Source organism: Silene latifolia, chromosome 11 (assembly GCF_048544455.1).
Source record: "Silene latifolia isolate original U9 population chromosome 11, ASM4854445v1, whole genome shotgun sequence".
Taxonomy (NCBI): domain Eukaryota; kingdom Viridiplantae; phylum Streptophyta; class Magnoliopsida; order Caryophyllales; family Caryophyllaceae; genus Silene; species Silene latifolia.
The window spans coordinates 8,966,280-8,989,579 of NC_133536.1; the positions used below are offsets into that span (position 1 = coordinate 8,966,280).

Sequence of the window (23,300 nt, forward strand, 5' to 3'; positions counted from 1 at the left end):
GACGCCGCCCACTCCACAAGCTCATCTCGGTCTTGCCTCTTCCGCAATGTCGTGGCATCATCGTCTTGGGCATCCTTCAACTACTATTTTTAATACAATTTGTCATCAAAATTCATTAGCTTGTTCTTCTTTTTCTCGTCCTTGCAATTCGTGTGAAATCAATAAAAGTCATAAATTACCGTTTTCTATTAATACTCTTACTTCCTCTGCTCCTCTTGATTTAATTTACTCGGATGTATGGACATCCCCTTTGCACTCCATCGATGGCTTCAAATATTATGTTGTATTTATAGATCACTATACTCGCTATATCTGGCTCTACCCCCTTAAACGAAAATCTGACACCGCTCCTACGTTTCATCGCTTTCGTGCCCTCGTTGAAAAATTCTTCAATCGGTCCATCTTGAGATTATATTCCGACAATGGTGGTGAATACTTAAAACTCACCCCGGACATCTTAAACAATGGCATCTCACACTTAACTTCTCCTCCCCATACTCCAGAACACAACGGTTTCGCTGAGCGACGACATCGTCACATCGTCGAAACTGGCCTTGCCCTACTTCACCACGCCAAACTTCCTACTCTCTTCTGGTCTTTTGCTTTCACCACGGCTGCCTACCTCATAAATAGACTTCCCACTCCTACCCTAAAATATGATTCTCCCTACCTGCGTCTTTTCCAACAAACGCCCAACTACACCAAACTCCGTTCCTTCGGCTGTTTATGCTATCCTTGGCTCCCTCCTTACACTACGCATAAACTTGATCCTCGCTCTACCCCGTGTATTTTCATTGGCTACTCCGCTACCCAAAGTGCCTACCACTGCCTTTGTAATACTCCGTATTTATAAGTCTTGGGGTACTCTATCGAGTAGGCCTTACTTTGTCGAGTAAGGGTAAGTTGCGAAATAAAATAGTTTCTGACCTGTTGGGTACTCGATCGAGTAGCTGGGGCACTCGATCGAGTAAGGGGGTACTCGATCGAGTACCTTGGGTACTCGATCGAGTGTCCGGTTTTACGGGGAGTTTTCTCGGGTTTTGTTAATTATGCGATTAAGGTATTTAAGTTCCGTCGTCATTATTCTAAACCACTTTTACAAAACCTAAATTCCTGTTTAAGAGAGAAAGCAACAAGTTCATCTTCCTAATCGCATTCTTAGCAATTCCCGGAGTTCAGACGGTCAGTTCTTGTCGTTGTTTATATCGTTGGGTTCCTTGCGTCGAGGGTAAGATCTATGTACCCTTTTTATTGTTTTTCCTTTGATTTGGTTAAACCCTAATTTAGAGATTGGGGGTTTTTATGTGTAGTATGTGATTGGTAGCCTCTATGTGTTGTATGATAGGTGGAGGGTTCATAGAAGAGGCTTTTTGACTCAAAGAAGAGAGACCGTCAGTCGATTGTGTGCATACCGGGTAGGATTTCTACTCGTATTAGTCCCATAATGGGATGTTGGTTGATGAATTGTATTTGGTTGTTTGATATAATAGTTGTGTTGTGATTGTGGTTGTGATCGTTGTTGATGGTTCGCGAGGCGTGGCCTCGGCTGAGTGGGGTCACTTGCGGGAGTGGCTTCACGCCCTAGTTTCGCCTTTGTGGAACCATACGAAGGGATGTGCACATTAATGGACATGGTTATCGCTCACTATGTGGAGCGGGGATTTGGTGGGTACGGCTGCGGTCCCCCCCAGTGGCGGGTGGTCCGGTGGACGGTCGGGATTGAGATGATGGGAATTGGTTGGTTGTGTGTGTGTGTGTGTGTGTGATGATTAAGTCTCATGCTTATCTTATTAGTGTTATACATATTGATTGTGTGATTAGTCGACCCGGTGTTGTTTTGTAAACTGCGGTGATCCATTCGGGGATGGTGAGCGGATATTGAGCAGGTATTGAGATGAGAAATCTTTGGGATAGGCGGGATGCCACGACATGATGATAGGAGTCTTCCATTTGTAGCCTTTAGTTTATTTACATTTCAGTTAGAACAGTCAGTTTGAGATCATGTATCGTACTTTTGGTTTGGTTTTGAAGATTGTAACTATTCGCTAAATTATTTATAATAAACGTTGTTTCTTTATTGTTGTTTGATTATCATTGCCTCGGGTAACCGAGATGGTAATGTCTTCATACCTGAGTGGTCCTGGTAAGGCACTTGGAGTATGGGGGTGTTACAAATGGTATCAGAGAGACGATCCTGAAACCTGTAACCAATGAACCTAATGAACATAGGGAGTCAATTAAAATGAACCCGGGGTAAAAGTTGTAGGAGCTAGTGCAAAGGCTTGGGAGACGTCCTAAAGTCGCAGGGGTCGCCCTACAACTTTGAACCGGTCACATGGGGGAAGTGTTTGTCGAGTCGTATGTGTGTTTGGTTAACTTGTGTAAGAATGTGATGAAATGTGTTAATTGTTGGGTGTTGAAGTAGAAAGTTGAGCATGTGAAAGAAAATGGTGATATGTGGGAACTTGTTGATGAGATGATAACATGTTGGATGATTTACAATGTGGCATTTAATAACATGATGAAATGATCTCGTAGATAGTAGAAAGATGCGTAGCATGTTTATTATGATATAATGTGGTTTATAAGTTTAGCATGTTAGCAATGACGTAACATGCGGGTAGCTTTATGTATTTAGCGTGACTCGATCGAGTGGGACTGACTCGATCGGGTGGGTTTTTGACGATTTTGAGTCCAGAATCGCGTTTTTGGGTACTCGATCGAGTAACTAGGGGTACTCGATCGAGTAGGGGGTCACTCGATCGAGTAGCCTAGATACTCGATCGAGTAGGTAAGAGATCGAAGGTCCGTTAGGGTCGATGTTTGGGTACTCGATCGAGTATGTTGGGCACTCGATCGAGTAGCCCGTTACTCGATCGAGTATGTTTGGGAACTCGATCGAGTAGGTCTGAGTGGCGTGTCTTCGTGTTTTGAAGTTTAGTACGTATGTTCATATCTACCCTTTCTTATATATGTATAGTTTTAAGATGCCGCCCAAGAGAAGCGCTTTGTATCGAGAGCCGAGCTTATGACCGTGGATGACATCGTTAAGATGTTAGAGCACCAGGATGCTCTTACTGAGACCCTAAAGAAAGTGAATGAGGACAAGAATAAGGATAAGGAGAAGGAGGTTGATCATTCAAAAATCAGCCTCTATATTGCGAGGTTTAACCCGAAAGAATACAAGGGAGTTGGGGAGCCTAACCTTCTTGATAGTTGGCTGAGAGAGATGGAGAACATATTAGACTTGGTTCATTATCCTGATGAGATGAGAGTGGAACATGCTGCGTTCTATCTGAGGGAGGCAGCAGGCAAGTGGTGGGATTCAGTGAAAGTGAGTGCTAAGGAGATATATACAAACCAAGGCTTACCTGCTATACCTTGGGAGAAGTTTCGTAGGGCTGTGAGGAAGGAGTTTGTACCGGAAAATGTGAGGAGTAAGATGAGAGAAGAGTTTGATGGTTTTAAGATGACCGCCGAGATGTCCGTAATTTCGAGTACTACAGTCGTTCAATGAGAAGTCTAGGTATCTTTGAGGATATGGGTTTGAGTGAGGAGAATCGGCATTGAGGTTTGAGAGGGGTTGACCCCTAAGATTATGGATAAGTTACCCGTGGGGATCCTTGCGATGTTAAGGAAGCTTATGAGAGGGCCGGGAGAGCGGAGAGGTTGGTGGAGATGGCTCAGGAGAGGTTAGGTGGTGAGAAGAGGAAGTCTGAGAGCGAGGGTGGTGGCCAATCGAATCACAAGAAAGGCAACCACAATCAATCTAAGGGATTTTCTTTTGGAGTCCGGGTTTAGTCTTTGGGGCTTCCTTTGGGCGTGGCCGTGGAAGTGTGAGTAATAGTTGGGGAGTTACCCGCTATAGCTGTTGTGGTGGTGTAGGCCACAAGAGACATGAGTGCACAAGTGCACGGGATCTTTCCGAGAGACCGCGCAGAGTTTCGCGAGCAATGACCGGGCTGGATCATGGCCAAACCGGGGAAGTCGAGTTACCAGAGTGGAGGCAACCGCAACAACGGTAATTCTTATCAGAAAACACCAGCGAACAACAACAACAACAATCAAGGGTCGGGTGCTAAGCCGACCACATCAGCCTAATCTTGTCCGGGGAGGTGGGCGGAAGACCGATGGCAAGTTATTCATGATGGAGAAGAAAGCGGTGAGGAAGATGCGCACGTTATCACCGGTACATTCCTTGTTAATGGTATTCCTACCTTTGTTTTGTTTGATTCGGGGCTTCTCAGTCGTTTGTGTCTTCGAGTCATGTTAAACGATTGGGTTTGAGAGTATATGAGTCTCGTTAGTGAGCAAGTTTTCATACCTTCGGGGGAGTCGTATCGTGTGGGAGATTGTTGAGAGATGTATCTTTGATAGTTGGGCAAGTTGATTTCCTGTAGACTTGCTAGAGTTTCCTTTTAACGGTTTTGAGATGATAGTTGGGATGGATTGGTTAGGAAAGTATAAAGCTAAGATAGATTGTCATCAAAAGAAAGTGTCTTTAAGAGGTCCTAAGGGTGTTAGTGTGTTTTATCGTGGGTTTCTAGTCAAACCCAAAGTTAAGTTGATTATTTGTTACCTTGAAGTCTTATACGAGGAAGGGATGTCCTTTGATCTTGTGCCATGTGAGGGATGACCGGATAGAGAGTCCGACAGTTGATGAGATACCAGTGGTGGGAGAGTTTGCAGATGTTTTTCCAGAGGAGATTCCGGGGTTGCCACCGAAGAGGGAGATAGACTTCACTGTTGAGTTGAAGCCAGGGACGGGGCCGATCTCTAAGGCACCGTACCGTATGGGTCCTAAGGAGATGGAGGAGCTTAGGAAGCAGTTGGATGATTTGATAGAGAAGGGGTACATTAGACCAAGTGTATCGCCTTGGGGAGCACCCGTTCTTTTCGTGAAGAAGAAAGATGGGAGTTTGAGGTTGTGCATAGATTACGGGGGAGCCGAACCGTGTGACGATAAAGAACAAGTATCCTTTGCCAAGGATAGATGACTGTTTGATCGGTTGAGTGGTGCTGTGATCTTTTCTAAGATTGATTTGAGGTCGGGGTACCATCGGTGAAGATTAGAGAGGTGGACATACAAAAGACTGACTTTCACGTCGAGGTATGGCCATTATGAGTATGTGGTGATGCCGTTTGGGTTGTCTAATGCGCCGGCAGTGTTTATGGATTTGATGAACAGAATCTTCAGACAGTTTTTGGACCAGTTTGTAGTGGTATTCATCGATGACATCTTAGTCTACTCTAAGACTAAGGAGGAGCATGAGGAGCATTTGAGAATCGTGTTGCAGACTTTGAGGGATCATGAGTTGTATGCTAAGCTGTCCAAGTGTGAGTTTTGGTTAGAGAAAGTTGCTTTTCTGGGGCATGTGATCTCTAAAGATGGGGTAGTTGTGGATCCGGCGAAGATTGAGGCAGTGACAAAGTGGGAAGCAGAAGAATGTTCTTGAGGTTAGGAGTTTCTTGGGTTTAGCTGGATACTACGGACGGTTCGTGAAAGATTTCTCCAAGATAGCTAGACCGATGACAGCGTTGATGAGGAAAGAGAACAGGTTTCGTTGGGATGAGAGTTGTGAGACGACGTTCCAAACATTAAAGGAGCGTTTAACCACAACTCCTGTCTTAGCATTGCCTGAAGGGAGCGAGAACTTTGAGGTTTATACAGATGCCTCGAAGGATGGGCTGGGATGTGTGTTGATGCAGAATGGCAAAGTGATTGCCTATGCTTCTAGACAATTGAAGCCTTATGAGGAGAACTACCCTACTCATGATCTGGAGTTGGGTGCCGTGGTGTTTGCTCTCAAGATTTGGAGACATTACCTTTATGGAGCAATCTTTAAGGTATTTTCTGATCACAAGAGTCTCAAGTACATCTTCACGCAGAAGGAGTTGAACATGAGACAGAGGAGGTGGATGGAGCTGATTGGCGATTATGACATGGAAATCATCTACCATGAAGGGAAAGCCAATGTTGTAGCTGATGCTTTGAGTAGGAAGAGTGTACATTCCACGTGTACACAGCTCTATCTTTGATGAGGCTGAGGGATGAGGTAGCGAGTTTTGGGATACATATGATGCAGAAAGGAGATGCCATGGGTGATATGACAGTACATCTTGAGTTTTATGATGATATTCGAGGTAAGCAGGCTTTGGATCCTAAGATAGTGGAGTGGAGAGCTGGAGTAGAGAAAGGGACAGTGTCCCGGTTTTCTATTCATACAGATGGTAGTTTGAGGTTTGATGCTAGGTGGTGTGTTCCTAATGATGAGGAGCTGAAAAAGACTATCATGACAGAGGCACATTGCACACCATATTCAGTTCATCCAGGTGGAGACAAGCTATACAAGGATTTGAAGAAAACGTTTTGGTGGCCTGGGATGAAGAAAGAGACAGCTGAGTTTGTGTCCCGTTGTTTGACATGCCAGAGAGTTAAAGGGGAACAGCGACGACCACAAGGTAAGATTCAGTCTTTAGAGGTGCCTGAGTGGAAGTGGGAATCCATTTCCATGGATTTTATTGTGGGTTTGCCGAAGAGTCAACAAGGTAACAACATGATTTGGGTGATAGTGGATCGTCTGACCAAGTCAGCTCACTTTGTTCCAATGAAAGATACATGGACTAAGGCACAATTGGCTATGGCCTATCGAAAGAACGTGCTTAAGTTACATGGAGTCCCTAAGGACATAGTGTCTGACAGAGATGCGAGGTTTATATCGAGGTTTTGGAAGGAGTTGCAGGAATCGTTGGGAACAACTTTGAAGATGAGTACGACATTTCATCTGCGACAGACAGGGGCGGATCGAGAGAACAATCAAGACTCTTGAGGATATGTTGCGAGCTTGTGTGATGGATTTTGGTGGTAGGCTGGGAGCGAGAGGTTGGACTTGATAGAATTCTCTTACAATAACAAACTATCACACCAAAGTATAGGTATGGCACCGTTTGAGGCTTTGTATGGGAGGAGATGTAGGAGTCCAATCTGTTGGGACGATAGTCTTGAGGCGGTGGTTTTAGGACCAGAGATGGTGCATGAGATGGTGGAGCAGATTAAGATGATCGGGGAACGGATGAGAGCAGCTCAGGATCGACAAAAGAGTTATGCGGATCTACATCGTCGGGACATAGAGTTTCAAGTTGGGGACAAGGTTCTTTTGAAAGTGTCTCCTATGCGTGGAGTTATGAGATTTGGGAAGAAAGGCAAGCTAAGTCAGAAGTTTATAGGGCCTTATGAGATCTTAGAGCGAGTTGGGGAAGTTGCTTATCGCTTTGGCTTTACCAAATTTTGCACTAGAGAGAGTGCATAATGTGTTTCATGTATCGCAGCTGCGGAAGTATGTGAGTGACCCGTCACATGTGTTAGAGGCAGAGAGCTTAGAGCTAGATGAGTCCTTATCATATCTTGAGGTGCCTAAGCAGATTCTAGACCGAAAGGTTAGAAAGACTAGGGGTGGTGAGACAGTTTTGCTTAAGATCCTTTGGTCTAACCACGAGACCGAGGAAGCTACATGGGAGCCAGAGGAAGCTATGAAAGAGCGTTACCCTTTCCTCTTTGATCAGGTATGTATGGTTACGGGGACGTAACCTTGTTTCTTTTAGGGGGGTAGGAGATGATCGCGAGCAGTTTTTAAGAGTTTTATACCCCTTTTATATGTTGTGTCGGTATGTTTGTCGGGATGAGTTGGGTTAGTATCATGTTTTATGTTGAATTTTGTTTGGCTTTTGAGTCGGGAATGTCGTGGGAGTGCCTTTGTTTAGTAGTGGTTTGAACTTCGGGGACGAAGTTTCTTTTAAGGAGGGAAGACTGTAATACTCCGTATTTATAAGTCTTGGGGTACTCTATCGAGTAGGCCTTACTCTGTCGAGTAAGGGTAAGTTGCGAAATAAAATAGTTTCTGACCTGTTGGGTACTCGATCGAGTAGCTGGGGCACTCGATCGAGTAAGGGGGTACTCGATCGAGTACCTTGGGTACTCGATCGAGTGTCCGGTTTTACGGGGAGTTTTCTCGGGTTTTGTTAATTATGCGATTAAGGTATTTAAGTTCCGTCGTCATTATTCTAAACCACTTTTACAAAACCTAAATTCCTGTTTAAGAGAGAAAGCAACAAGTTCATCTTCCTAATCGCATTCTTAGCAATTCCGGAGTTCGAGACGGCCGTTCTTGTCGTTGTTTATATCGTTGGGTTCCTTGCGTCGAGGGTAAGATCTATGTACCCTTTTTATTGTTTTTCCTTTGATTTGGTTAAACCCTAATTTAGAGATTGGGGGTTTTTATGTGTAGTATGTGATTGGTAGCCTCTATGTTTTGTATGATAGGAGGAGGGTTCATAGAAGAGGCTTTTTGACTCAGCAGTAGAGACCGTCTGATTGTGTGCATACCAGGTAGGATCTCCTACTCAGTATTAGTCCCATAATGGGATGTTGGTTGATGAATTGTATTTGGTTGTTTGATATAATAGTTGTGTTGTGATTGTGGTTGTGATCGTTGTTGATGGTTCGCGAGGCGTGGCCTCGGCTGAGTGGGGTCACTTGCGGGAGTGGCTTCACTCCCTAGTTTTGCCTTCTGTGGAACCCGCCACAGAAGGGATGTGCACATTAATGGACAGGGTTATCGCTCACTATGTGGAGCGGGGATTTGGTGGGTACGGCTGCGGTCCCCCACTGGCTGGGCTGGTCCAGTGGACAGTCAGGATTGAGATGATGGGAATTGGTTGGTTGTGTGTGTGTGTGTGACAGTTAAGCTGTCTGCTTATCTTATTAGTGTTATACATATTGATTGTGTGATTAGTACTGACCCCAGTGTTGTTTTGTAAACCTGCGGTGATCCATTCGGGGATGGTGAGCAGATATTGAGCAGGTATTGAGATGAGTACTGGGATAGCTGGGATGCCACGACATGATGATAGGAGTCTTCCGCTGTAGCCTTTAGTTTTGTTCCGGGTGTAATTCCAGAGCAGTTATTTGTCACCACCCGTGCTTATAGAATGACGTCCTTAGTTGAATCCTCCTTGCGGTCTCCTGAAACGATGAACAAACTGAGGGCTCGGCTTTGGGCCGAGCGAACTCACTCCGACGCTCAAGTCAGTAGCTTAGAGAGGTAAGTTGTTGTTACTTAGCAAAGTGCGTATTGTAGAGAGATAAGGAAGATATTACCAGATGAATAGTGATTCTTAGGTTAAATTGTGGATCCTCTCCTCAATGATAGTTGAGGAGTATTTATAGACTTTCACCTTTTGTCACGTAGTGGCCAAGTGGCCAAGTGGCTAGCAGGTGGAAAGACTGAGCTACCCTCGGCCGAGGGACCCATGGCAGGCCGGCGGGCCCTGTTGACTCGCCGCCGAGGGGTTTTGGATATGAGTTCGCGGATGTGTGCCCCGGCGGACAAGGTGTCCTAGCCGAGGCACATCTGACAGGCCGACAGGCCTCGTCGGTTAGGCTGTCTAAGCCGTTGACTTGCTGTGGATATCTTTGACCTTGCTCAATATGTTGACTTGGTCAGAGGGTGCAGAATATGCCCCATCAATTTGCCCCCAGCGTAGTCTCTGCCGTGGTATGGGCTCCGATGTATGCTGAGCGTATATTCTGCGCAAGTGGAAATTTTCTGCCCCGGCTTCTTTTTCTCTGGCATGGCTCTTCTTAGGATGGCTCTGCTTAGGCCGTACCATATCCCCCCTCCACATGGATGTGTAATGGACGTCCGATGTGGAAAAAGGCAATGACGCTGGCTGAGACCAAGGTAGAGAGTCTTGCATTTGTTTCGATTGCCCCCGGCCGGTGCTTTCTGGCTTGGTTGATCTTGTGGCCGGCGGAGAACAGATACTTAGGAATTTGTCGAGGAAGATGAATAGGCAGAGATATGAAAGGGCGTGTTGAAGACGCTTGGTCACTGTTGCATTGATTGACACTCAACTGTTGCGACGATTGACATCCCGTGGTTGCATGCTCGACACGTGTCTGTTTGTTGATTGGCTGATATTTCATGGGCTGCGCCTTGATTGGTCCTTTTCATGGGCTTTCTTCTATAAATAGGGCAGGCAGTTTTTGAAATTGGGCACCAATTTCATTTTCTCAAAAATTTACTTTAGACCTTCAAAGGGCTTTTCTCCTCTATTTTCAGTGTCACTACTCCGGCTAGCACTTTTCTTCAAGGTAAACCAATAAATTTCTCTTTTTAACTTGTGAGTTTTGCTGTAAACATGTCCTCTGCTGATGCCGGAACTAGTAAATCGACGCCGGGGGGTTCCCCATCGCGTCTTGATGAGGAGGGGACACTAGATGCCATCCCGCTAAGGTCTGGGGGCCCTAGGTCTCCTTCTCCTGAAGTTGATCCTCAAATTTTGGAGGAATGGGAGGATGATGATGACATTGATGACGACGGAGACGATTTTGGCGATGATGCTGAAAGGGCTCATCCTAATGAGGGGAGGCAGTACGTAATGGATCACGGCGAACCCTGTAAGGTCGGCCCTAACCGTACTTGGATTCATAAGTTCGCCCGTTGTTCCGGCGAGACACTTTTCGAGGGCCATTTCCACTTTGGCAGGGGGTACAAAATTGTTATCCCCGAGAGGGGTCAGGCCATCTGTTGCCCTCCACCGGGTTGCACCGGCGTATATATGCGACACCTGGAGTACGGGCTCCGGTTTCCGCTAAATGATTACGTTATGGCCATCATTAGGGCCATGAACGTTGCTGTGGGCCAGCTTCACCCATTGGCCGTCAGGACCATAGTCGGCTTTGTCTGGCTCTGTCTCTTTAAGGGGGAGGTCCCAACGGTTAATTTATTCCGTCGGCTTCACCACCTTCGGGCAGTCGTTTCCTGGTAAGGTGGGGTGGTACAGCGTACAAGTGGAGCCGGGGTACATCTCTGTTGACAAGCTTTCCTCCTGCAAGGATTGGAAAGATCGGTGGGTGTACGTTGAGGTGCCGGATGACTATCCGCTGCCCCGGTCCTTCCAGCACCAAGTTAACTTGCGGTGCGAGACTAAGGCGGAGCATGACAGATGGGTTACCCGAAAAAAGCTTAAGATGGACGCCGACAAGGTCATTCTTAATGAGGATGAGAGGCTGGCGATGAGGCTCTTTGAGACGGACAAGAGTGGGGCGTCGAAAAGATGGATTCCTCCGACGCAGATCATTCTTCAGGATGAGCTGCTCTGCCATGTCGGCCTCATACCGGCCCTGGCGCAGGGTGAGTGGGGTCGGTGTGAGGCCCATGACTGCTCTCAATGTTTTTGTCTGTTTCGAATTTTGGTTCATTCCTTGCTTAACTCTTGCTTTGCTTCTTTTGCAGATCATTTTGGCGCGGACCTGTCCTCGGACATTCTTGAGAGGATGGGGCTGCACAAGGACAAGACCGTTGCCGATTTGCACCCTAAGGCTCTGGCCCGTGATCGCAGGACGTCGCCTAACGACCTGATGGACCAGCAGCTTAAAGGCCTGAATGTGGAGGCGGCCCAGGTGAGGATTGCTAGTAACATGCCGCGTCGAACGCGGAAAGCAAAGCCTTCGGCGGCGACGGCGTCGACATCCGTTCCACCTCCCATCCCTTCAGTCCAGAAGTTGCCGGTGGAGATCGTTGACATCACCAACGAGGAGGACTCTGATGCGGAGGGATCTCCCCTCATCCTTAAGAGGAAAAGGTCCATCCCTGCTGCTGCTGCTGTTGCCGCTGCTGCTACCGAGGTCGTCAAGGAAATGGGCCCTCCGACAAAGAAGTCCAAGCCTGGTACCGATATATCCTATGGCTCAAACTCAGCCGGCTCATTGGGCGTTCCTGATGAGTGGCTTTTCGATATGCCCATGTATACTGACACGGATGTTTTAATTGACTTTTTGTAGATCAACCGTTGGCAGCCGCTGTTCTCACCGTGCGGCAATTGGAGAAGCAGCCTGAGAAGGCGGGTGATAGAAATGTCACCGTCGCTCCCCTACCTCAGAAGATTTCCCCCGCCGAGCTTGTGGTCGAGGTTGCCAAAATATCCAAGAGGCTAGCGAAGTGGGCTCAGCGAGCCGGCTCCCACATTATGGAGCAAGAGAAGACCATGGCTGAGGCCGCCCCACAGCTCGAACGGCTAAAGCTAGAACTTGACGCGGCGAACAAAGAGGCTAAGAGGGCCAAGGCGGAGGCTGAAGAGGCAGTCCGTGCTGAGAGAAAACTTAGGGAGGACGCTGAAAAGGAGGTCCTTGCTGAGAGAGCCAAGGCTGAGGCTGCGGCGGGTGAAGCTGCCAAGCTGCGGGAGATGCGTGATTTTGTTCAGAAGCGCGCCGACCTTTTCCTTACACAGAGGAACGAATTCAGGGACCTGTTCCAGACCCAGGCGAAGGTGGTCCGGGACAAGGATGCTATCATTGCCCAAAGGGAGGAGGACATTGAGAAACTCCAAACCGTTCTTCTTCCTAACATGTGCGCCCAATATCGGGACTTGGCCGAAGGAGCCGCCAGGGAAGTGATTGAGGAGCTCTTCCCTCTCGATGGCTCCTTTCCTTGGGACAGATTTGAGGAGCTGCTTGATGACAAGCTCGAAGCTAAGGAGGAAGAGGCGAGGAAAAGGCCAAGGAGGAAGCAAGGGTGAAGAGGGAAGCAGAGGTGGCCGCGGAGAGAGCAGCCCTTGCTGAGAAGACTAGGGCGGCCAAGGAGGAAGCCGAGAGGATGAAGGCAGCTGAGGCTGCTGAGGCTGAGGCTGCCCAGAAGGCTGAGGCTGAGGCTGCTGAAATTGAGACTGTTAAGACAGCTTCTGGGTCGCCCGTTAAAGACGATACTGCTAACGCTGCTGACGGCGAGCAGCAACAGGCATAAGGAGATGATATCTGTAACCTTTTGCCTTTCCTTTCCTTGTATTTTGTACAGCTTTGGTAGGTTGTCTTTTGGCTTATCCTTATGGGGACGGCCGTCGTTTGTATTCTCCTCATTTGTAACTCGTTATCTTTTTAATAAGAGTTCGTTTCTTTTGCCTCCGGCCTGGCCGAGGTCTTTACCTCATTTTCTTTTGAGTTATCTTCTTGCGCTAATAGTTGAGCGTCTCAACTGTACTTAGCGTTTTCACCTTGCCTCTGGCTTGGTCGAGGTCTTTTTTCGTCTTTGTCTGAGTTGTGTTACGTTATTAATTGAGCGCCTCCTTTGTTTCCGCCTCGGCTTGGCCGAGGCAGTCTAGAGTGCGTGTCTCAACTGTGTTTAACGTTCCTAAGGCATGCTGATCATTTTTGCGAGTATCAACCTCTTGATGATGACTGCCGTGGCGTCTACCACTTGGAGTGACTGCTGCGGCGTCTACCTCTTGGAGTGACTGCCGTAGCGTCTACTACTTGGGATGACTGCGACGGCGCTTGCTTCTTGATGATGACTGCCGTGGCGTCTACCACTTGGAGTGACTGCTGCGGCGTCTACCTCTTGGGGTGACTGCCGTAGCGTCTACTACTTGGGGTGACTGCGACGGCGCGCTTCTTGATGATGGCTCGCCGTGGCGTCTACCACTTGGAGTGACTGCTGCGGCATCTACCTCTTGGGGTGACTGCCGTAGCGTCTACTACTTGGGGTGACTGCGACGGCGCTTGCTTCTTGATGATGATCGCCGTGGCGTCTACCACTTGGAGGACTGCTGCGGCGTCTACCTCTTGGGGTGATTGCCGTAGCGTCTACTACTTGGGGTGACTGCGACGGCGCTTGCTTCTTGATGATGATCGCTAGTGGCGTCTACCACTTGGAGTGCTGCTGCGGCGTCTACCTCTTGGGGTGATCTGCCGTAGCGTCTACTACTTGGGGTGACTGCGACGGCGCTTGCTTCTTGATGATGATGCCGCTCTTGTCGGTATGAGTGTGAGTCGGTACTGTTTTTCGATAGTGACTTTTTGGGAAATGAACACGATGGAGAACTTGGACGATTCCTCATTAGATATAAACATGTATCGGGGTACCCACGAGTTGTCTTGGGCACCTCCGGCACTTTACAAGGTACTCTCTGAGATCGTCAGTGTTCTAACGACTTTATTAAGGGCACCTTCCTAGTTAGCCGTCGGTTGCATCCATGAGGTCGCCTTCCTGTTGTAAGGATGGGCTTTTCCCCCTGTCTGACTTCTTTGCCACTTTAAGGGACTGCATGTTGCACCCTCTGGCGGATATCTGGGTGTTGACCACCTCGTCTTTCTCGTCCTTGGAGACAAGCTTATGCGCTTCCCCCCGGTCCGAGACATACATCAGTGTCAGGGCCCGTATGGACATCACCGCGTCGGCCTCGCTCAGAGTGACTCGGCCGATAAGAACGTTGTAGGCGGACGAGCCGTCAATGACCACGAACTCAGCTAGGACATTCTTAGCCGCAATCCCTTCGCCGAACATCACCGGTCGATTGACCCAGGGGTACTAGTCGGCCCCGGAGAAGCTGTACAGTGGACTGGTGCAAGGGCTTAGGTCCTTGACTTTCGGGCCGAGGTTGAGGAAGCATTCCCTGAACATGATGTTCGTGTAGGCGCCCGTGTCAATCAGGCACCTCTTGACCAGGTGGTTGGAGATGTCCAAGTGGACTATGAGTGGGTCGCTGTGCGGAGCGATGATTCCCTCGTAGTCCTTCTTCCCAATAGTCATATCGGGGATGTTGGAAGCGGGGACCGCTGTTTTGGGCACAAAGTTGATGGCCTGATACAGCTCGTTCAGGTGCCGTTTGTGCCCATGAGCGGACCCACCGTTCTCGTTGCCCCGATGACAACATGGATCACTCCTATCCATTCAAAGACGGATTTATTATTTGAACCGCCGGCCTCAGTCTTTTGGCCTTTGGCAACATACTTGCCGAGGCTCCCCTTCCGGATTAGCTCTTCAATGGCATTTTTCGAGATGCGGCGAGTTGTCGATAAGGTGACCGGTGTGGCCGTGGTACTCACAGTACTGGCTCGTGTCACCGTCTCCCTTCGGCTTGGGAGGCCTTTCCTATTTCTGGCCCTCGCCCTTGCTCAGGGCGAAGACCTCGGCGGCAGATACAACCAGGGGGGTGTGATCACGGTACCGCCTTTGGTGGTATGTTCCCGAACTCCCCCCGGCGCCCGCCGAGCTCGTCGGGCGATTTATCGACCGTGACCTATTATTGTCACGGCGTCTTTCATCCGGGTTGTCCTCCCGGTGGCTTTTCTTTCTCGAGTGCCCAGCCTGCCGTGGCCTACCAGTCTTGTGATAGTCCTCTACCTTGATGGCTTGGTCGGCCATCTTCCGGGCGGCGTCTAAGCCCAGGCCCCCGGACTTAATGAGCTCGTTTTTTAAGTCCCCCCTTGGGAGGCCTTTCATCAGCGCGAAGGCCGCCAGCTCGGGATTAATCTCCCGAATTTGCTGAACCTTGGCATCGAACCTCTTCACATAGCTTCGTAGAGACTCGCCCCCCTCCTGCCTAATAGTTAGGAGGTCCGATGTTTCCACGGCTTTCCTCTTATTGCAAGAGTACTGGGCTAGGAAGGCGTCCCTTAGGTCGGCGTAACAGTATACCGAGCCGTCGGGTAGCCCTTTGTACCAACTCTGAGCCATCCCATGCAAGGTCGTTGGGAAGACTCGGCACCAGACTTCATCGGGTTGTTCCCACACCGACATGTACGACTCAAAGGCCTCGGCATGGTCGGTGGGGTCGCTATCCCCTTTGTAAGTGAACGCCGGCAACTTTAGTTTGGTTGGCACGGCGGTGTCAAGGACATAGGCACTGAGGGGCTGTCTGACCACGTGTCGAATGACACGCGGCGATCGGCTCCTCGCATTCCTAGTCCGGCCCCTCTCCTCGTACTGGGTGGGGCTTCTCCTCCGACTATGGTAAGTCGGGCTTCTTCTCCGACTCTGACGAGTCGGACTTCTTTCACTCCTCTGAGGCAGGCCTCGTCGGTGCCGCGACGACGCTGTCCTCCCACGGGTGCGGGAGGAGCTTAGGTCTACCACTGGCACGCTGGGCTCCTCCGGCGTCTTCACGGGGCCAGCTTCTTCCAGTGCTCCATTCAAGTCTCTTGGAGTCACGTTCTGGGCCCTGGTCTCCTGGACGGGTTCCGCCGCTCTTGTCGGTGTGACAGTGTGAGCCGACGTACTACTAATGAGGTCCAGGAGTAGCTTCAGTTTCGCTACATCAACCACATGCCCCATGATGGTGACCTGGTTGGCGGGCAGCGGCGTATCTGGTATTATTGGCATCCCGTACTTCGGCTGTATTACCCGGTCGGTGGAGGGCTGCGCAACTCCAGAGTTGTGGACGGTATCATCTTGGCAGAACTCGGTTTCGTCAGTTACGAACACCTCTTGTTGTTTTGACATCTTCTTAGCTTTTCTGGGTGGGTTTTTGTTTTGTTTTTTTTTTTTGTTTGGGAATGAATGTGACTAGCTTCTAGTATCTTTCCCACAGACGGCGCCAATTGTTCCGGGTGTAATTCCAGAGCAGTTATTTGTCACCACCCGTGCTTGTAGAATGACGTCCTTAGTTGAATCCTCCTTGCGGTCTCCTGAAACGATGAACAAACTGAGGGCTCGGCTTTGGGCCGAGCGAACTCACTCCGACGCTCAAGTCAGTAGCTTAGAGAGGTAAGTTGTTGTTACTTAGCAAAGTGCGTATTGTAGAGAGATAAGGAAGATATTACCAGATGAATAGTGATTCTTAGGTTAAATTGTGGATCCTCTCCTCAATGATAGTTGAGGAGTATTTATAGACTTTCACCTTTTGTCACGTAGTGGCCAAGTGGCCAAGTGGCTAGCAGGTGGAAAGACTGAGCTACCCTCGGCCGAGGGACCCATGGCAGGCCGGCGGGCCCTGTTGACTCGCCGCCGAGGGGTTTTGGATATGAGTTCGCGGATGTGTGCCCCGGCGGACAAGGTGTCCTAGCCGAGGCACATCTGACAGGCCGACAGGCCTCGTCGGTTAGGCTGTCTAAGCCGTTGACTTGCTGTGGATATCTTTGACCTTGCTCAATATGTTGACTTGGTCAGAGGGTGCAGAATATGCCCCATCAAGTTTATTTACATTTCAGTTAGAACAGTCAGTTTGAGATCATGTATCGTACTTTTGGTTTGGTTTTGAGGATTGTAACTATTCGCTAAATTATTTATAATAAACGTTGTTTATTTATTGTTGTTTGATTATCATTGCCTCAGGTAACCGAGATGGTAATGTCTTCATACCTGAGTGGTCCTGGTAAGGCACTTGGAGTATGGGGGTGTTACAGCCTCGACCCTATCTCCCTCAAAATATACACCTCCCGTCATGTTAAATTTTTTGAAACAACCTTTCCCTCCTATAACGCACCTGACACAACCTCTGATATCTCTCAGTGGTGTACTCTGTCCCTGCCCGTTCCCTCCTCCTCTCTGCCTGACCCTCCTGTCACCACCGAACCCCCACTCACCCCTCCCACCTCTCCACGTTCCCCTGCCACTCCAAACTCCCCTGTTACTTCTCCTCCCACGACCCCTGCCACTCCCCTGTCTTCACCCCGCACTGCCTCCCCTGCCCCACCACCCCCTCCCCCTCCTCCACCTCCTCCTCCACGCCATAACCATGGCACCCGACTTTCTCACAACATTGTAAAACCTAACCCTAGATACGCCCTATCCCTTACCCTCACCGACTTGTCTATCCCAACCACTACCAAACAAGCCCTCCTTGACACACGCTGGCGCGCTGCAATGACCGCTGAATTTGATGCGCTAACCAATAATAAAACATGGACTCTTGTGCCTCGTTCCCCTACCCAAAATGTCATTGGATGCAAATGGGTATACTGTATTAAGTATAACCCCGACAATACCATCGACAAATTTAAAGCAAGACTCGTTGCCAAGGGATTTCATCAACGTCCAGGTATCGATTTTTCTGACACTTTCAGTCCCGTTGTTAAACCCACTACCATTCGTCTCTTACTGTCTCTTGCCGTCACTAGTGGATGGCATCTTCGTCAATTAGATGTCAACAATGCCTTCTTACAAGGTCATTTAAATGAGTCCGTCTTTATGGAGCAACCTCATGGTTTCGTTGATACCGCTCACCCCTCTTATGTCTGTCAACTGTCTAAAGCTCTCTACGGTCTAAAACAAGCCCCTCGGGCCTGGTTTACCGAACTCAAAACGTACCTGTTATCCTACGGCTTTACTGGGTCCTTAGCTGACCCATCTCTTTTCATTATGCATTCCTCCTCCCCTCTTTATTTATTGGTTTATGTTGACGATATCATCGTCACTGGTCCGTGTCTCACCACTGTTACTCAGTTTATCTCAAATATGTCCTCACGATTCTCTATTAAGGACCTTGGTCCCTTGTCTTACTTTCTTGGTGTTGAAGTCCGTCACACATCCTGTGGTCTATTTCTTTCTCAACAAAAGTACATTCATGATTTACTTGAGCGTCATAATATGCTCGATGCTAAGCCTGCTCCTACGCCTCTTCCAACTGACTTATTGCTTCTCAAAGACAATGGTGCGCCTGTCACTAATGCTACTACTTATCGTGCCATTATTGGTGGACTGCAATACTTGTCTCTCACTCGCCCGAACATCTCCTTCTCCGTCAATAAGTTGGCTCAATTTATGCAATCACCTCGTCTTCCTCACTGGACTGCTCTAAAAAGGCTTCTTCGCTACCTTAAAGGTTCCATTTCTAATGGTCTTATGCTCTATCGTTCTAGTTCGTCTGAGTTGCATGCCTACTGTGATGCCGATTGGGCTGGTGATAGAGGTGATTACGTCTCTACCACCGGTTATGTTGTTTATCTTGGTCGAAATGCCGTATCCTGGTCGTCTAAAAAGCAGCACGGTCTCTCCCTCTCTTCTACGGAATCTGAGTTTCGTGCCATTTCAGCCACTACTACCGAGCTTGCTTGGCTACAATCTCTCTTGCAGGAACTTCGTGTCACTTCCGTCTCCTCTCCGGTAATTTTCTCTGACAATCTCAGTGCGACTAACTACTCTGCTAACCCCGTCTTCCATTCACGTATGAAGCATCTTGCTCTTTCGTTTCACTTTGTTCGTGAGCGGGTTCAGAATGGTTCTCTCCGTGTTCAACACATTTCTGGCGATGATCAGTTAGCTGATGCTCTAACCAAGTCTTTACCTCGTACTCGGTTTCATCTGTTGCTTTCCAAGATTGGCCTTGTCTCTGGACCGTCCATCTTGCGGGAGCGTGTTAAGGAAGTAAATAATACGAAGATTATTCCGTCTTCATAATATATTATGTATCTCCGTAAATATAGTTAGTGTATATTGTATTTTCCATATTCTTGTTGATAGTTTACTTAGGCTCCAAGGAGTAGGGTTTCCGTCTCTTGTATAAATAGCATTGCATTATAATTCACATAATTCATTCAATACAATTATAAACATTCTTTACACTTTATTCATGTCTTTTAGTTTATAATTATAATGAACATGTTGGATTAAATTTCATTAGTTCATTCACATTCTTTCTCCCTATTACATCTAGAATCTTCACATAACTGGAAAAAAAACAGAGGGTGCTAAATTTCCTTATCTTTGTATACCATCTTTCTTGTAAGTTTTTGTAGTTGGGTTCCTATGGTTTTTTTGACTTTCTTTCTTACTTCCGTACTACTCCCTCTGTCCCGGTCATTTGTTGTCATTTTCTATTTTTGGATGTCTCAGTTAATTATTGTCCTTTCTATTATAAGAATGAATTTGATGAGCAATTTGCATTCACATTCAATTTGTTCCACTTGTCATTTAGTAATTGACTTCCTCCCTTTTCATTGGTCTTTGTGCCAAAATCAAAGGACAACAGTAATTATTGGGTTAGATCGTCTTACACTATGGGACAATCCTTTTATAGATAGAGGTACTCATTTTTTTTTCTAACAGCTGAAAGCGATAGAAACACTCATTTATTAAGTGTAATAAATGAGTATTTAAAACACTAAAAAACCAGTCTCACATTATAAGATGGTCTTCGTATTTATGTTTTGTGCACTAAATTTCCTTTTATATAGGGTCCACACAGATGTTTAGAAGGATTACTATACACAGATTTTTTTTAAATAATTAATGAAGATTATTTTTTATATAGGGTCAACACCTTTAGTATTTATCTGGACGATACCCTCTATGAAAGACCTTGTGTAAGGCTTATCTTAGACTCATGGGCTTCGTCGACTATCTGTGAGTTCCTTAATATGACCCATCTTACATTATCTTTGGGTTCCTTCGAAATATTTAAAGCAATATTTGTACAACAAAGGCTGCCGCCTTATTATCCCAATTTAGAGGTATTAGAGAATATTAAGCAGAATATTATATTTAGGAATATCCTAACAAATATATTATCTTAACCATAGTATATTTTCCTAATATTCCTAAATATAATATTTTTTTTTGGTGCTGTAAATATAATATTACTAGTTTGGATGCCCGTGCGTTGCAACGGGGTAATTAACTTAGTTAAAAAAATTGGTTATAAGATCTTAATTTTTACATCTTATGTCTAATCATTTATTTAGATATGATCAAAAGTCAAAACATCTTATTTAAGAGACGCAAAAGATGTTATGTTGATACCTAAGTTCCAAGGATGCCTCATATTTATAATCATAAGACCACTACATCTTATGTTAATCTTTCGATGTGGGACAATTCTATTATTTTTATATAATCCTATATTATTTTTCAATGTGAGACATATAACATACTAATAAGTACACAATTTTATATATGTACAAATTATATGAAATATATACACTAATGATATCATTTTTACCACGAATCAAATTATGTTATTTTCATAATTTTCTTAATGATATTTTTTTGCCAAATGAAATGTAAATTTTTTTATATAAAAATTAGAAACATCACTTGAATATAATATAGGAAATAAATTTTATAATAATTAAAAGATTCTCCACTTTATTTTTTAAATCAAAAAATATTATTTATAATACTTTCCTAAATTAATTTTTAAGATCACCCCACCTTATGATAATTTTCTGATGTAGGACAATTAAATATTTTACATGAAACTTCAAAGGATAAGTAGTTTTAAGTAGTATACATAGTCAAAGACTATTTCGGTAAAAAAATTGATGGTGCGTAAAACAATAATAATGATAACTCTATAGTTCAACTATTTCTCTGAATGTTATACAAGTGATGTATTTAATACCATGGTAACTTTAACCAATGCTTTCAGCGTTGCCATAAAATACTAACTTGATAACCCAACGATTTTAGTGATGTCATAAACTACTAAATGATGTTGCCAAAGATGATACTACTAAGTGCCCCCGGCCCTTGCATCCTATTAAATAGAATCACAAATATTTTTTATTGTTGTTTAAAGACTACTAATTCTGTTGATATTCATTTTGGATTTGATTTTGCGAAAAGTATATAGGGAGCAAATACTCTTAATTGTAAATAGTAAATTATGTTGTAAGAGATTTAACATTTTCTCTGAACATACTAAATATATATAATCTTGACACCTGTTATTTTACATGACATTGATATCATTTTTTTAAATTAAAATTAAGTTGTGCCTGTAACAATGAAAAAACTAACAATATACTATAACTATGTCACTTGATATTATACTATTGAATGCCGAATCTTTTATGCTAAAAATACTAATAATTCATCGGTGATCAACTACACCAACCACGATTTTTTTCAATCAATGATTTAATATAGTTGAACTTTTTTTATCAACTTCAGTATATGTTTTTACATATAATCCTATTGGGAGCCCCGTGCATCGTACGGGTTTTTCAACTAGTATATAGTAGAATGCCTTGGAGAACAATCCAAGGATATTCCACATGGATAATATCCTAACAAATATATTATCTTAACCATAATATATTTTCCTTATATTCCTAAATATAATATTCTACCTAATATTTTCTAATAAGAGGTTATTGTCTTAAATTTTTCTATCTTTTACAATATTGTCTGGGATATAAAGGGTACATTTGTGCTAGTTGATCATGTGAAGCACTTGGAGTTGCATATGGGTATCGTTCGAATAGACGGACAAACGTTGAATCTCATGACATGGTTGTTGAGAAGTGCTCCGATTTTAAAGAAACTAGTCATTAGTGGATATGGAACTTGTCATAGTGATGATTTCTTGGGCAAATTTCACAAAACTGTACTTAAGTGTTCCGAGGATACTTCAGGTTGTGAAATCGATTTCTTAGGAGGATATAAGTTATAGACGGAAAATTTCCAAGGATAAGCTTTTACAAAGTCCCTGATTTTGCAGCAACTAACCATAATCAGTAACGACGACGGGGAGCACTGCACATTCGCACTTGGTAAGAGAAGTGCTCTTCATGATGTTCCTAATTGTTCAATAGTTGCTTTTTTCCAAGAACAATTGGAGCACTTCTGCACTTGGTAAGGGTAACTCATGGTATTGTTTTTTTTTTTTTTTTCCTTGTGACTCATGTAACCAAGACTCGTTTAATAAAAAATTAGGGTCAATTAATTTTTACAGCCTTATAAATACCAGTTTTTAAAAATTACTACCTTATAAAACAAACTTCTAAAATTACAACCTTACTAAGCATTAGTGTATACAAATTACTACCAATTACCTTTTTCAGTCAATTTTTATGTTAGTTGACAAAAATATCCCTACAATTAAATGGATTATTCTTTTCTCATACTCAGTGAAGAGTAAAAACACACCTTTACCAAAAAAAAAAAAAAAAAGCTCAGTAAACACACTCACTCCTCTTAATTATGCAAACAGAGCTTATTATTCCACTTATACATACCCATACTTATTGCAATTATGCAAACTACAATACTTAAAACAATGGTTAAGCAATTTTTTTTCCATCACAAGTTGCCAATCACACTGAATTCGATCAACCCAGCAAAAATAGTTGCATCCTTTTCCCTTGCTAGGGTTAGATAAGACACAAGTCTCAAAGCGTCTATACCCGGATTGTCATGAGTCCAAGAGGTGCGAATAACAGTGGGATTCCCACAAAAACATACCCTTGCTTGGATGACAATTGACATTATTCAATGAGCTTTGTGACATTTTTCTGTGCAAAGCAATCAAAAACTGAAAATTAAGAATCCTAATTTAATGAGAAACATCACAAACCTCTAAATCTATTATTAGTCAACATAAAGTAAGCAATTAATACCATGAAAGTAAAGAAGAAAGGAGGAGGATAACTGACCTTTCAATATGGTATGTTAATTGAGGGTATGGAGGTAGAAAATTGATATACGATTAATTTACTTCTAATTCCCCTCTTACTTTTATGCATACCGACTCGTATCGAGTCGGTTTCGGGTGTTTTTCCTTGCATTTTGTGCCCAATGCCCGTA

The 23,300-nt window shown here is 45.3% G+C and overlaps 1 long non-coding RNA gene across 1 annotated transcript in view; it reads left to right on the forward strand.

The window, feature by feature from the left end:
* The window catches only part of LOC141612681 (uncharacterized), a 40,539-nt gene extending 18,171 nt beyond the window's left edge, over positions 1-22,368 (forward strand). Inside the window, exon 3 of the long non-coding RNA XR_012529144.1 lies at positions 22,278-22,368. This is a non-coding gene — a long non-coding RNA (uncharacterized LOC141612681). The remainder of the gene's footprint in view (positions 1-22,277) is intronic.
* The last annotated feature ends 932 nt before the right edge of the window (positions 22,369-23,300 follow it).